Here is a 13,693-nt window from a genome sequence, read left to right as displayed (position 1 = left end):
AAGAGGAGAAGGGGCCGACAGAGGATGAGATAGTTGGATGGTATCACCGACTCAGGGACATGAATTTGAGCAAACTCCGGGAGATAGTGAAGACTGGGAAACCTGGCGTGCTGCAGTCCATAGAGTCACAAAGATTCAGACACGACTTAGAAGTTGAACGACAACAACAAGGGCCCAATCCCTCTCGATCTGTCTGTTGAGTTCTCTGTGTGTAGAGGGATGGGAGGAATCTGTCTACATTTCTCTGCACATGCACATATTGTGTGTCTGTTTCCCTGACGCTGTCTGTCTCCTATGGCTTCTGGGCCTCTCCCTTGTCACCAATTTCAGTTTAATCTCTCTGAATAGAAAAGCACCCTGGAGTAGGGGAAGAACTCATGCTTATTCCCTTTCTGCTTCTGAAAAGAGGAAGTGTTGGCGGTGGAGGGGGGTGCATGGGAAGGGCAAGGGAGCTTCCTAGTGGTCCAGTGGTTAGGACTCTGTATTTCCACTGCAGAGGGCATGGGTTCAATCCCTGTTCAGGGAACTAAGATCCCACTAGTCACATGGTGTGGCCAAAAAAAAAGAAAAGAAAAGAAAGAAAGAAAAGGGGAAGTGTGGCAAAGATTAATTCAGCTCAGGACACAAGTATAGAGTCTCAACTGTGTGCTAAACAATGAACCACAGATGAACAGTTCAATTCGACACATTATTTAGTAAGGGCCTACTATGCACTGGGCCACACAGTCACTCATTACAAGAGGCTCAAAGAGGAATCAGATGGAGGCATGTGCCATAGATCCCAAGGTCTGGTAAGGGAGGCAGATGCATGCAAGCTGCTACAAAAAGGGAATCTAAACCAGGCTGGGGAAGCAGTTCATCAAGAAGGGCTGCCTGGAACAGGGAATCCTCCTCCTGGGCTGTTGGTTGGAATGTAAACTGATGTAGTCACTATGGAGGACAGTATGGACTTTCCTTAAATAACTGAACACAGAGTTACCATATGATCCAGCAATCCCACTCAGGTTCCAATATCCAGAAAAAAGCATAATTCAAAAAGATCCCTGCACCCCAGTGTTCACTGCAGCACCGTTCAAAATGTCCAAGACACAAAAACAACCTCAATGTCCATCAACAGATGAAGGGATAAAGATGTAGTATATAAACAGTGGAATACTACTCAGCCATGAAAATGAATGAAATAATGCCGTGCGCAGCAAAGTGGACATACCTACAGACTATCATACCAAGTGAAGCAGGTAGAGAAAGACAACTATCCCGTGATACCACTTATATGCGGAGTCTAAAACATGATACAAAGGAACTCATCCACCAAACAGAAACAGACTCAAAGAAAACAGACTGGAGGTTGCTAAGTGGGTGAGGGGGTCGGTAGGGATGGATTGGGAGTTTGGGATTAGCAAATGATTATATATAGAATGGATGAGCAACAAGGTCCTACTATATAGCTCAGGGAACTATATTCAATAGCCTATAATAAACCATAGTTGAAAGCACATTTTTTAAAAAAACAGAAGTACTTCTGGAGGAGGTGATGATGAATCTGGAAAAAATGGAGATGTTAGCCAGATGAAGACGTGAGAGAAGGCATCCAAAGCAGAAGATATGTCATGAGCAACAGCATGAAGGCAAAAAATAACCAGCTGAGCTCTGCAGGAACCTATAGCAGCCCAGGCATTGGTGCAGGTAGAGGAGCGAGGAAGTCTGGAAATGGTCTCATCATATGAGGTCTTAGGAGCCAGGCTGTGGGGAATCCTGTTAGCAGCCCTGCCACGGCCCTCAGTACCTGCTGTTCCACATAGAGTTTCTCCCCACACATACCTGCACTCTCTGCCCACAAGGCCAGTGGAGCCCACTGGGCACTGTGCAGGGCAGGTAATTACCACCCCTGGGAATATACTCAGCCAATAACCAATGGGGATTTGGGGAGAAAACCTGGGTTTAGAGCCTTTTTAGTAACAATTCTGTGGCACATGCTACAGTCCCTCAGATGTCCCACAGGTGATCTGCTCACAGGCACATTCTCCCCTTCCCCATCTCAGGTCCCCACCTCTCCTCCTGTGTTCTCATCATCCCCCAAATAAACTACTGGCACTCAGTTCTCTGTCTTAGGGTCACCCTACCTTACTCAGGCTGATGCAGCCTCCTGTGGCTAGGAGGGAGCCCCCGAGAGCCTCTGAGAGGAGCACCACAGTCAGATCTGATTCTGGATGGACGCTCAGGTGGTTGGTTTGGACAGTCGGCATAAGGTAACTGCACCAGCCCACCTAGAGATGGGGAAAATCCCAGTGGGATGAGCACAGTAGGGGAGATGAGCAAGGGCCAGAAATGCAGAGAAGAGAGGGCTCCTATCGACGAGGTGAAACCCTTTCCTTTAAGGGCTCAGCAGACTCCCATAATGCATGCGATGAACACCAAGAAAAGGTAGGATTCGGCACCAAGGAGTCTCAGAGCGAGCCAGCTACCTCCCCCAAGCAGGATGCCAGGAAGGAAGTGGCAAAGGCATCCCCAAGATGCTAGCACTAGGCGGCACTAGCAGTAAAGAACCCACCTGCCAATGCAGGAGACATGAGACGCAGGTTTGATCCCTGGGTTAGGAAGCTCCCCTGGAGAAGGAAATGGCAACTCACTCCAGTATTCTTGCCTGGAGAACCCCATGGACAGAGGAGCCTGGCGGGCTACAGTCCATGTGGTCGCAAAGAGTCAGACTCTACTGAAGGGACTTGGCATACGACAGGTGACTGGTGAAGAATGAGTCAGAGCCTGGCAAGAAGGTAGGGACTCCGAGCCCCCAGTGCAGGGGGCCCAGGTTGGATTCCTGGTCAGGGAACTAGATCCCACATGCCGCAACCAAGAGTTCACAGGCTGCAACTAGAAGATTCCACATGCCACAACTAAAGATCATGCGTGCTGTGCCTAAGACCCAGCACAGCCAGATAAATGGACAAATACTAAAGAGAAGAGAGTGTAGGAAACACACGCAGGGTGAAGAATGACTGCTCAGAAACCACCAAATAGTTGAGATGGAGAGCAGAGGGTGGGGAGCCCCAGGCTAGACAGGAGGGGGTACACCACAGAATCCCCACCACTACTATTGCTCAGCCCGAGTCCAAGCCTGCACTGGGCTCCACCAGCTCACGGGAGGCCCTATCCTGAGGACTGAGTGCCAGGAAGGCATGGACCAGACACCCAGAAATGCCAGCCACTCCTCTCGCCCTGTGTGGGGACACGTGTGCATGGCTGGGGTGCTGACTCCTCCCCCCATCAGAGTGGGTGATCCCACCAGAGGTGCGAGTTCCAGCCCCTGTTTCATTGGGACGAGAGCATCAGCTGAAGTCAGGGAACTTCACACAGCTCGAGATGGAGGTGAAGATGAGAGTCCAAAAAGAAATCCCACACAGCCAAGGTGGTGCTAGTGGTAAAGAACCCACCTGTAAGTGCAGGAGACATAAGAGACTTGGATCCAACCCCTGGGTCAAGAAGATCCCCTGGAGGAGGGCATGGCAACCCATTCCAGTGTTCTTGCCTGGAAAATCCCACGGATAAAGAGCCTATCAGGCCATAGTCCATAGGGTCACAAAGAGTCAGACATGACTGCAGTGACTTAGCGCGCGTGCACACACACACACACACACACACACACACACACACACACACTCAGTCCAAAATACGCAAGCAAACAGATCAAATTCCTGCCCATTGAAATGTCCCTTTGGCTAAAACACAGCAGCATTGATTTATTGATTTCTCTCTTTGCTGAGCGTCTATGGAGGGGGCATAAGGGACCCACAAGATGGCCAGGAAAAGGGAAAGTGAAGAGAAGGCTGGGTGTGGATGAGCTGAGTACAGAAATCATCCCTCATAGGAAACTCTTCAGGGAACACAGCCGGCTCATCTCCTTCCCTGACTGGTGCTCCATGAAACAGCTCTTCACATTGACCAGCACCAGAAGACTGGCTTCTGAGAAGCAAGGGATTCTGGGAAAGGAAGAAGTTAGCATCTGCTCACAACTTTCTGCAACTGAAAAACTGCCAAGTCTGCAAAGTAGGGGCTATGAGTTGCATTTTATAGATGATGAAATAGCCTCGGAGAGGCTTGGGAACTGGCCTTAGACCACTCAACTTGTCAGATGCCATCAGAATTCACACTCACATCAGTGATACTAGGGACTTCCTTAGTAGTCCAGTGGTAAGACTCTGCACTTGCAAAGTAGGGGGCCCGGGGTCAATCCCTGGTCAGGGAACTCAATCCCACATGCCACAGCTAAAAGTTCACATGCCACAATTAAAGATCCCACATGCCACAGCTAAGACCTGGCACAGCCAGATAAATAAAATAAAATAAATAAATATATTTTTAAATGGTTCTATATTGTTTTTTACCCAGAAGAATAAATTTGACTAGCCCTGGGTTTGGAACACTAACCATCCTTCCCACCCTGCGTTTAAATTATCTGTTGTACAGCAGAAACTAACCCGATGCTGTAAAGTGGTTATCCCCCAGGGCTTCCCTCATAGCTCAGTCGATAAAGAATCTGCCTGCAATGCAGGAGACCCGGGTTCCATTCCTGGGTTGGGAAGATCCCCTGGAGAAGGAAATGGCAATCCACTCCAGTATGCTTGCCTGGAAAATCCCATGGACAAAGGAGCCTGGCAGGCTACAGTCCATGGGGTCACAAGAGTTGGACATGACTTAGCGACTATACCACCACCAAAAAAAAAAAAAAAAAAAATCCTCTGATAAACCATACTGGAAAAGAATGCATGTATGTGTACAACCAATCATTTTGCTGTAAAATAGGAATTAGTAATGTAAATCAACTGTATCTCAATGAAAATAAATAAAAAAGATTTGCTTGTGTATGCCAGCTCATGGTCGAGTCAATATTTGCACATTTTGTTAAAAGCCTTTTGTTTTTAGAAATAAATATTAAGAAGTACTTCAAGAAGTATTCTCTACTCCAAAAGACAGAAACTCAAGTCCATTTTCTGCATCTGCGTCTCCATTCCTTCCCTGCAAGTAGGTTCATCAGTACTGTTTTTCTAGATTCCATACGCAGGTGTTAGTTAATATACGGTACTTGTCTTTTCTCTTTCTGTCTTACTTTCCTCTATATAACAGGCTATAGGTTCATCCACTCACTGCCACTGACTCAGACTTGTTCATTTTACAGCTGAGTAATATTCCACAGTGTGTATGTACCACCTCTTTACCCATTTATCTGTAGAGAACAGACTTGTGGGTACAGCAGGGAAAGAAGAGGATGGGACAGATGCAGCAAGGAGCACTGACGTACACACCCCGTCATGTGGAATAGATGGCTGCTGGAAGTTGCTGCATAACACAGGGAATCCAGCCTGGTGCTCTGTGATGACCTAGACGGGTGGGATGGTGGTGGAGCGCGGAGACGAAGTTCAAAAGGGAGGGGCTATCTGTAGAATTACGGCTGCTTCGCATTGTTGTATGGCGGAAACCAACCCAGCAGAGTAAAGCAATTTTCCCTTAATTAAAAAATAAATTTAAGGAAAAAAGAAGAACAACATAGGGATATATTTCAGTATATAGACATATCTCCTAATGTCCTCCAATGGTAGGATTCCTCAATGAATTTTTTCTAAATCCCTCATTCCTCTTCCTACAGCATTTTAGGAAAAGTGGGCTTTGGAGTCAGACTTGGTTAAGATTATTGGCTCTGCCACTTCATAATTCTGTGGGACATAGGACAGTCACCTACCCATTCATGTAAGCCTAGAATTTCACAGGTTTTGTTATGAAGATTGAAGATGATATCAGTATGTGCCTGGCACCCAGAAGACTATCTACTGATCCCTTCCCAGCCTCTTCCCATTCCCCACACAACTTTCCCCTCTGTGGACAATGCAGTCACCTCCACAAACCAGTAATTTCAAAACAAAGATGACATAACCCTTGGCTGGCTTGTGTATGAATCCCGTGTTACACTCTATACCTAAATGTGTCTAGAGGGTATGCCCTTAAATTCTATTTGAATGACTTGAGCTCTGTCAAATCCTGAAAGATGATGCTGTGAAAGTGCTGCACTCAATATGCCAGCAAATCTGGAAAACTCAGCAGTGGCCACAGGACTGGAAAAGTAAGTTTTCATTCCAATCCCAAAGAAAGACAATGCCAAAAAATGCCAAAACTACCACACAATTGCACTCATCTCACACGCTAGTAAAGTAATGCTCAAAATTCTCCAAGCAGGGCTTCAGCAATACGTGAACCGTGAACTTCCAGATGTTCAAGCTGGTTTTAGAAAAGGCAGAGGAACCAGAGATCAAATTGCAAACATCTGCTGGATCATGGAAAAAGCAACAGAGTTCCAGAAAAACATCTATTTCTGCTTTATTCACTATGCCATAGCCTTTGACTGTGTGGATCACAATAAACTGTGGAAAATTCTGAAAGAGATGGGAATACAGACCACCTGACCTGCCTCTTGAGAAACCTCTATGCAGGTCAGGAAGCAACAGTTAGAACTGGACATGGAACAATAGACTGGTTCCAAATAAGGAAAAGGAGTACATCAAGGCTGTATATTGTCACCCTGCTTATTTAACTTATATGCAGAGTACATCATGAGACATTCTGGGCTGGAAGAAACACAAGCTGGAATCAAGACTGCCAGGAGAAATATCAATAAGCTCAGATATGCAGATGACACCACCCTTATGGCAGAAAGTGAAGAGGAACTAAAAAGCCTCTTGATGAAAGTGAAAGAGGAGAGTGAAAAGGTTGGCTTAAAGCTCAACATTCAGAAAATGAGGATCATGGCATCTGGTCCCATCACTTCATGGGAAATCAAAGGGGAAACAGTGGAAACAGTGTCAGACTTTACTTTTTGGGGCTCTAAAATCACTGCAGATGGTGACTGCAGCCATGAAATTAAAAGATGCTTACTCTTTGGAAGAAAAGTTATGACCAACCTAGATAGCATATTCAAAAGCAGAGACATTACTTTGCCAACAAAGGTCCATCTAGTCAAGGCTATGGTTTTTCTAGTGGTCATGTATGGATGTGAGAGTTGGACTGTGAAGAAGGCTGACCGCTGAAGAATTGATGCTTTTGAACTGTGGTGTTGGAGAAGACTCTTGAGAGTCCCTTGGACTGCAAAGAGATCCAACCAGTCCATTTTGAAGGAGATCAGCCCTGGGATTTCTTTGGAGGGAATGATGCTAAAGCTGAAACTCCAGTACTTTGGCCACCTTGTGCGAAGAGTTGACTCATTAGAAAAGACCCTGATGCTGGGAAAGATTGGGGGCAGGAGGAGAAGGGGATGACAGAGGATGAGATGGCTGGATGGCATCTCATGATTCGATGGATGGGAGTGAACTCCGGGAGTTGCTGATGGACAGGGAGGCCTGGTGTGCTGCGATTCATGGGGTCACAAAGAGTCGGACACAACTGAGCAACTGAACTGAACTGAAGCTTGGTCAGGGGCAGAAAAGAAAAGCAGCTGTCAGCCTTCATGCGTAGGGGCAGGGCGGGGGTGGCGGTAGTAGTGGATTCCCTGTTGCAGAAAATCCCTAGTGGATCAACTAACGTACAGGGATCAGGTGAGAAGCGGGCTTTGGTGTAAAACAGAAAATGAATCACATGACTTTGTACCAACAGTACGGTAAAACCTAACAGAGAAAGTTCTAAGTCATGGGTAAAATTCTGCTTGATTCAGGCATATAAACAAGCTTGCTCAAAGGAAAGGAAGTTCTCCATGGGCAAAATCTGCTTGATTGTGGGATATGAATAAGCTGGTTCAAAGGAAAGAAAGTTCTCCATTAAGACATGCTAGCCTTTGGAGGACCATGTAGATGCTGATTTTCCCTGGTGAACCAGAGGGTTTGGAACTCACTGGAGGAGGGCTGAGCCCCTGACAGGGGTGGAGCTCTGCTGGGCACAGCAAATTTGTGCCCAAAAAAAAGGCCTGGATGCCCATTGAACCCAGATAACAGCCACAAAAAGGTGGCTAAAAATTAGGAATCTAACAACTTACAGGTCATATTCCGAAAGGTTCCCTCTGCCACTTCACAACCGCTTAGGTAGGGTCACTAGCCATCAAGCTTTATCAAACCTTGGGAATTCCCAAACTGAGTCAAGATCAGGAAATCAGTAGGAGCAGAGCTTGGACACACTTCCATCACTCGCTTTTCATCAGCAAGACCTAAATAAATAGGCTTTTTTCTCTCCCTAGCCTGAGTCTGGGTGATCACGCAGGCAGGCTGAGAGTCAGGGGCACACATCTGAGACTGCCTAAGAATGAAGCAAACTTCAAGGCTGTGCCTATCACCTTCAGCCTCTGCTAAGCTCCAGCATGTTTGTCCCTCAAAGCATCTTCTACATTGTTCGAACTGATCGTTAGGGAAAGTCATTGTTGGAAAGGTGAGAGGACAGCACTATGGAAAACACAGAGGCTTCCATTCAAACTCAGCCCTGGAACTCCCAGGCTTGTGACCTGAGGCACTCATTCATCCTTCCAGTAACCAACTGTCCCTGATTGTCTGCAAGCAAAAGGAAATCCACCCCAGATACTCATTGGAAGAACTGATGCTGAAGCGCCAATGCTTTGGCCACCTGATGCGAAGAGTCGACTCATTGGAAAAGACCCTGATGCTAGGAAAGACTGCAGGCAAAAGGAGAAGAGGGGCAACAGAGGATAAGACGGTTAGATAGCATCGCAGAGTCAATGGACATGAACTTGGGAAAACTCCAGGAGATAGTGAGGGACAGGGAGGCTTGGCGTGCTACAGTCCCTGGGGTTGCAAAGAGTTGGACACAACTGAGCAACTGAAGGACAACAGAAGGATTCCCGGGATCCTTAAGGATGTCCTTATGCAGGACAGCAAGGGCCAAAACCAAAATGTCCCAGGAAAACCAGGGTGAACTCACCGCACCCCCCAACCCTGACTTAAATTCCAAGCTCCCATCTGTCTGTCTGGAAATGGAGTGAGGAGACCTAACACGCATGGAGTCACAAAGATGGTAAAGATGGGAGGCCTTGCTGGTGCCAGAAATGTTGTAAATCCTCACTACTCCAGCCTAGAGACGCTGCCTTGCTTTTTAAAAGAATAATAAGAGAAAGGAAAAATAGGCAGGAAAGCCCCAGAGATGGGGAAAGAATTGAGGAACAATGAGGAAAAGGGAAAAGCAGAAGCAGCAACAACAGCCAGCAGCCCGCTATCTCGGGGCACTCCTGAATCCTGCAGGAATCCTGCATGGGTTCAGTAATGACTGTGAGACATGGGGCAGCGTGATAGAATAAAAATGACTCCTTCTCGGGGCACTCAGCTCAGAAGTCATCAGAAACGAGCTCAGAGCACCGTCTGCTCTGAGACCCTTGTTTCCTCTTTCTCCCTAAATATTAGCACATCTCCCACCCCGACCAGTGCCAGTTCCAGAGAGCCGGCAGGAAGGTGGAAGGCGTCCTGCCACAGCTGCCCAGCCCCCTGGAGCCAGGACCACATCCCTGAGAGCATCCACGTCCAGGTGCTCTGACGGGTGACACCCACCCTGCGTGTTCTTTCTCTCTGCCTGAGCCTAACAACCGTAAGCTTTACCATTGCTTGGTTGCCACACACTGTCAAGTGGAGGTTTCAGCAGCTTCCTTTTGACAGAGACTTAATTGTTGTTGCTACCTGAGTGTCAAGTGCATCTCTCTAGGCTGGAGGGCTTTTGGGAAAATGGCACTCATTCAAACAGGAAAGGGGATCCAGCTAAATGAGGAGCCTCAGCAGGATCTCAGCAAGCAGAAAGGCGGTTGTTATCATCGCCCCCAGGAGCTAAGAGGTCCCTTCACTTAGCTCTCTGGATGCCAAGAATTTCAGAGGCATTGCTAGCAGGGATCTGGAAAAAGATCACTGGACTGGCAGTCAAGAGACCTTGATTTAGGTCCTGGGTCTGTCCCTACAGGGCTCTGTGCCCTTAGATGAGTCCTTGAGATTCCCTGTGAAGTTTCCTCATCCATAAAATGAGGATAAAGATAAGACTGTAAATTCCCATCTAGTCTACTGTGCAGGAGAGGGGTATTAAATCAGTTTATAGACAGTAAGATAGTTTTGGAAATGTTAAGGTGGCCAAAACTGGCACCAGTCTAATAACGGTGGAATGGTACATTCATACAATGAAATACTACATGGAAATTTTAACAGAACAAACAACTGCAACATACCATGGATGCATGAATTTTACTAATAAAATAATGCATCAGAGAAGCCAGGTATAAAAGGCTATGGATTGCATGGTTTTATGTATATGAAGTTCAAAAACAGAAAAATGAATCTCTGGTGACAGAAATCAAAATAGTGGCTACTTTGGGTAAGGGCAAGGATTGACTGGGAAGAAGTACAAGAGAAACATTCCAGGATGTTGGAAGTGCTTTCTATCTTGATCTACACAGTGGGTACCTGGGCATTCACACATGTAAAAATATGTTCAGCGTTATAATTCGTATCTACACAGTGTATCTGCTTTAGTGTATGTCTGTAATACTTCAATTTAAAAGTCTTTTTAACAAATGGTGTGAGCAAAGCTGGACAGCCACCTTCAAAAGAGTGAAACTGGACCACTGTCTTACACACAAAAATTAAATAAAAATGAATTTAAAACTTGGACATAAGACTGGAAACCATAAAACCTAGAAGAAAACATAAGCAATAAGGTCTTGGTAATTTTTTTAATTTGACATCAAAAGCAAAAGCAATAAGAGCAACAATAAACAAAAGGGACTACATTAAACTCAAAAGCTTCTGCCCAGCAAAGGAAACCGTCAACAAAACGAAAAGGCAACTTACTCAATGGAAGAAAATATTTGCAAATCATATATCTAATAAAGGGTTAATATCCAAAATATATAATGATCCCATACAACTCAACTCAATAGCAAAAAAAAAAAAAAAGCAAACCAATTTTTAAGCAAGAAGAAAATCTAAACAGACATTTTTCAAAGAACACATACAGATGGCAAAGAGGTACATAAAAAGATGATCTACATCATTAATCATCAGGGAAAGGCAAATCAAAACCATAAAGAGATATCACCTCACTATGGAAAACAGCATGGTGAGTCCTCAAAAAACTAAAAATGGGACTCCCATGTGATCCAGCGATTCCACTGCTGGGTATTTTTCCAAAGAAACTTAAAGCAGTAAGTCGAAAAGTTAGACACACTCCCATACTCATTGCTGTCCTATTTACAACAGCCAAGATATAAAAACAATCTGAGTTTCCATCAATGGATGAATGGATAGAGAAACTGCTGTGTGCGTGTGTGTGTGTGTGTGTGTGTGTGTACATACAATTGTGTATTGTTTTAGTCGATCAGGCGTGTCCGACTCTTTACGACCCCCTGAACTGTGGCCCACCTGGCACTTTTGCCCGTGGGATTCTCCAGGCAACAATACTGGAGTGGGTAGTCATTCCCTTCTCCAGGGGATCTTCCCAAACCAGGGATCAAAGCTGGGTCTCCCTCACTGCAGGCAGATTCTTTACACCATCTGAGCCACCTTATTCAGTTATAAAAAAGAATGAAACCTTGCCACTTGGAACAGCATGGATGGACCTCAAGGGCATTGTGCTAAGTGAAATAAGTCAGACAAAGAGAGACGAATACTGTATGATCTCTCATACACAGAATCTTAAATATGAACAAAAGAAAGTTCATAGGTACAGAGAACATTATTGGTTGCCAGAGGCGGTAAGGAATAAGAAATGGGTGGACTGATTTTTGTTTCCCCTTTTTAGTTTAAATAAGCTGAATAAAAATAAATAAAATATAAATTAATAAAGGAAAACTATGAAAGACTAGCCAGACACCTGAATCACTATGCTGGGCAGATTCACTGTTATGAACTTTGTTCTGTGTGGATTTGTCCTTCTCTGTGACCTCAATACATCCTGAACATGAAAGCGTAAAAATAGACAACATTTCAAAATGAGAGGCAGTGCCATCTACTATTTAAAAGCAAAAGGCACACGTGTATTCACACACACACACACACACAAGCTGCTGCCAGCTTGCGGCTACTAATAAAGATGAAAATCTCTAAATGATCTACTGCCAGGCTAGATCACTCTGATCTGTTTCTGATCGGAGCAGAAAGCAGAGACTAGGAAGATGGAACGTACCGCTCGGTTTGACAGAGGGAAATATGATTAGAATGCACCCAGGCAGAAATAATGACTCGCCTCCCCCCAGGACAAGCCCGCCCTCCCGCCTGTACCCACGACAAGCCCTGCATTGCTAACGACAGGGTGCTGGGAGGCTGGTGGCATCTCAAATCCCACTTGACTCATCATGCAATCAAATAATACACAACCTGAGAAGCCCAGACACTTCCCAAAGGATGGTGAGCAAAGGCACACTGCACACTCACCTCCGTGCATCAGAATCTAAAAGGAACTCTCTCATTAGATGGGTGCCGCAGAGGAGCCTGGGAGGGAGATGTGGGGTGGTGTGGGTTTCTTGAGAGGGTACTCTTGGAAGGAACTCTCGGGGAGTGAGGAGAACAGAGAGGTCAGGGGAAGGCAGGAAGGATGTCTGTGGTCCCAGCTTGACACAAGCACTAGCCTTATCCCGCAGAAAGCTCTGGAGCAGGAATTACATCACAGACGGTCAGTCATTCACCAGAGACTGTTCTCCAGTGGCGCAGGGATGAGTGGGTTCTCATGTCTACCAGGGGAGGTGGTCCCAGCGGTGGAGGACAACTCTCTAAAAGCAGGGGCCGCTGTGGGCCATTAGCAGCAGCTGGAGAATTGGTTCTGGGGCTCTGCGACCCCCAGTCAAGGGGGTCAGGGTGAGGCATCCACAGACCTAAAATACCACCTGCACGCTGACAACCTCGGGTTCCTATCTCTAGCCACACCTCTCCCCAGAACTGCAGACTCAGAAGCCCTGTGGCCCGCCCAACATCTCCAGGTAACTGAAACTGAATTTGACCCACACCCAGCACCTGATCCCAAACCTGCTCCTCTGCATCTTCCCTTCTCTGTGAATGCTTGATTCGACTTGCCCAGGGGCTCGACCTTGATCTCTCCCTTACTCTCTCTCCAGTCCATCAGCAAATCCTCTTGGATCTACCTTCGAAACTGAAGGCAGAACTGGACTACTTCTCACTCTTCGAGAACCACCATCCTGATCCAAACCATAGCATTCCCTTTCCCCCCTGCCCTTTCTTTTTTTTTTTTTTTTTTGTTTGTTTATTGTTTGCTTCCCTCAACTAGAATGGGAGCTCTAAAGAAGCATAGATTGTTTCTGTTTCGTTCACTGCTATGCCCCAGGTGCCATCATACCTGTCAGTTAACAGTACATGACCTATAGAAGGCACTCAACAAATATCGTTGAATAAATGAATGAACGATACAGCTCAGCTTGGGGATCTATGAAATGAAATAGTTTGAGTCAATGACCTATGAATTTTCTTTCAAATATAACATCCTGAAATTTTAATCTATTGATGGTGTATTCAACTGATACTTAAATGACCTGTGAGGTTATTTTAAAACAGGATGTACGAAAACCATAATATTCTTGCCTGGAATACTGCAGTGACTTCCCAAGTGGTCTCCTTGAGTTAAATGTGGTCCCCCCAAAGCTGCCCAAAGGGGTCCTGCTCAGGAAGAGGAACAGTATCCCTGCTCTGTTCCAATGGCCCCATCTCATGCAGAGGGAAGCCAAGGTCCC

General features: G+C 46.0%; 1 non-coding gene across 1 annotated transcript; it reads left to right on the top strand.

The window, feature by feature from the left end:
* Window positions 1-453: 453 nt before the first annotated feature.
* Window positions 454-526, top strand: TRNAG-UCC (transfer RNA glycine (anticodon UCC)). The gene has a single exon. It is a non-coding gene; the product is annotated as a tRNA-Gly (tRNA).
* Window positions 527-13,693: the final 13,167 nt, after the last annotated feature.

Source organism: Ovis aries, chromosome 19 (genome assembly GCF_016772045.2).
Source record: "Ovis aries strain OAR_USU_Benz2616 breed Rambouillet chromosome 19, ARS-UI_Ramb_v3.0, whole genome shotgun sequence".
In the NCBI taxonomy this organism is placed as follows: domain Eukaryota; kingdom Metazoa; phylum Chordata; class Mammalia; order Artiodactyla; family Bovidae; genus Ovis; species Ovis aries.
Note: the sequence above shows the minus strand (reverse complement) of the source record. Positions and strands in the feature narration are given on the sequence as shown.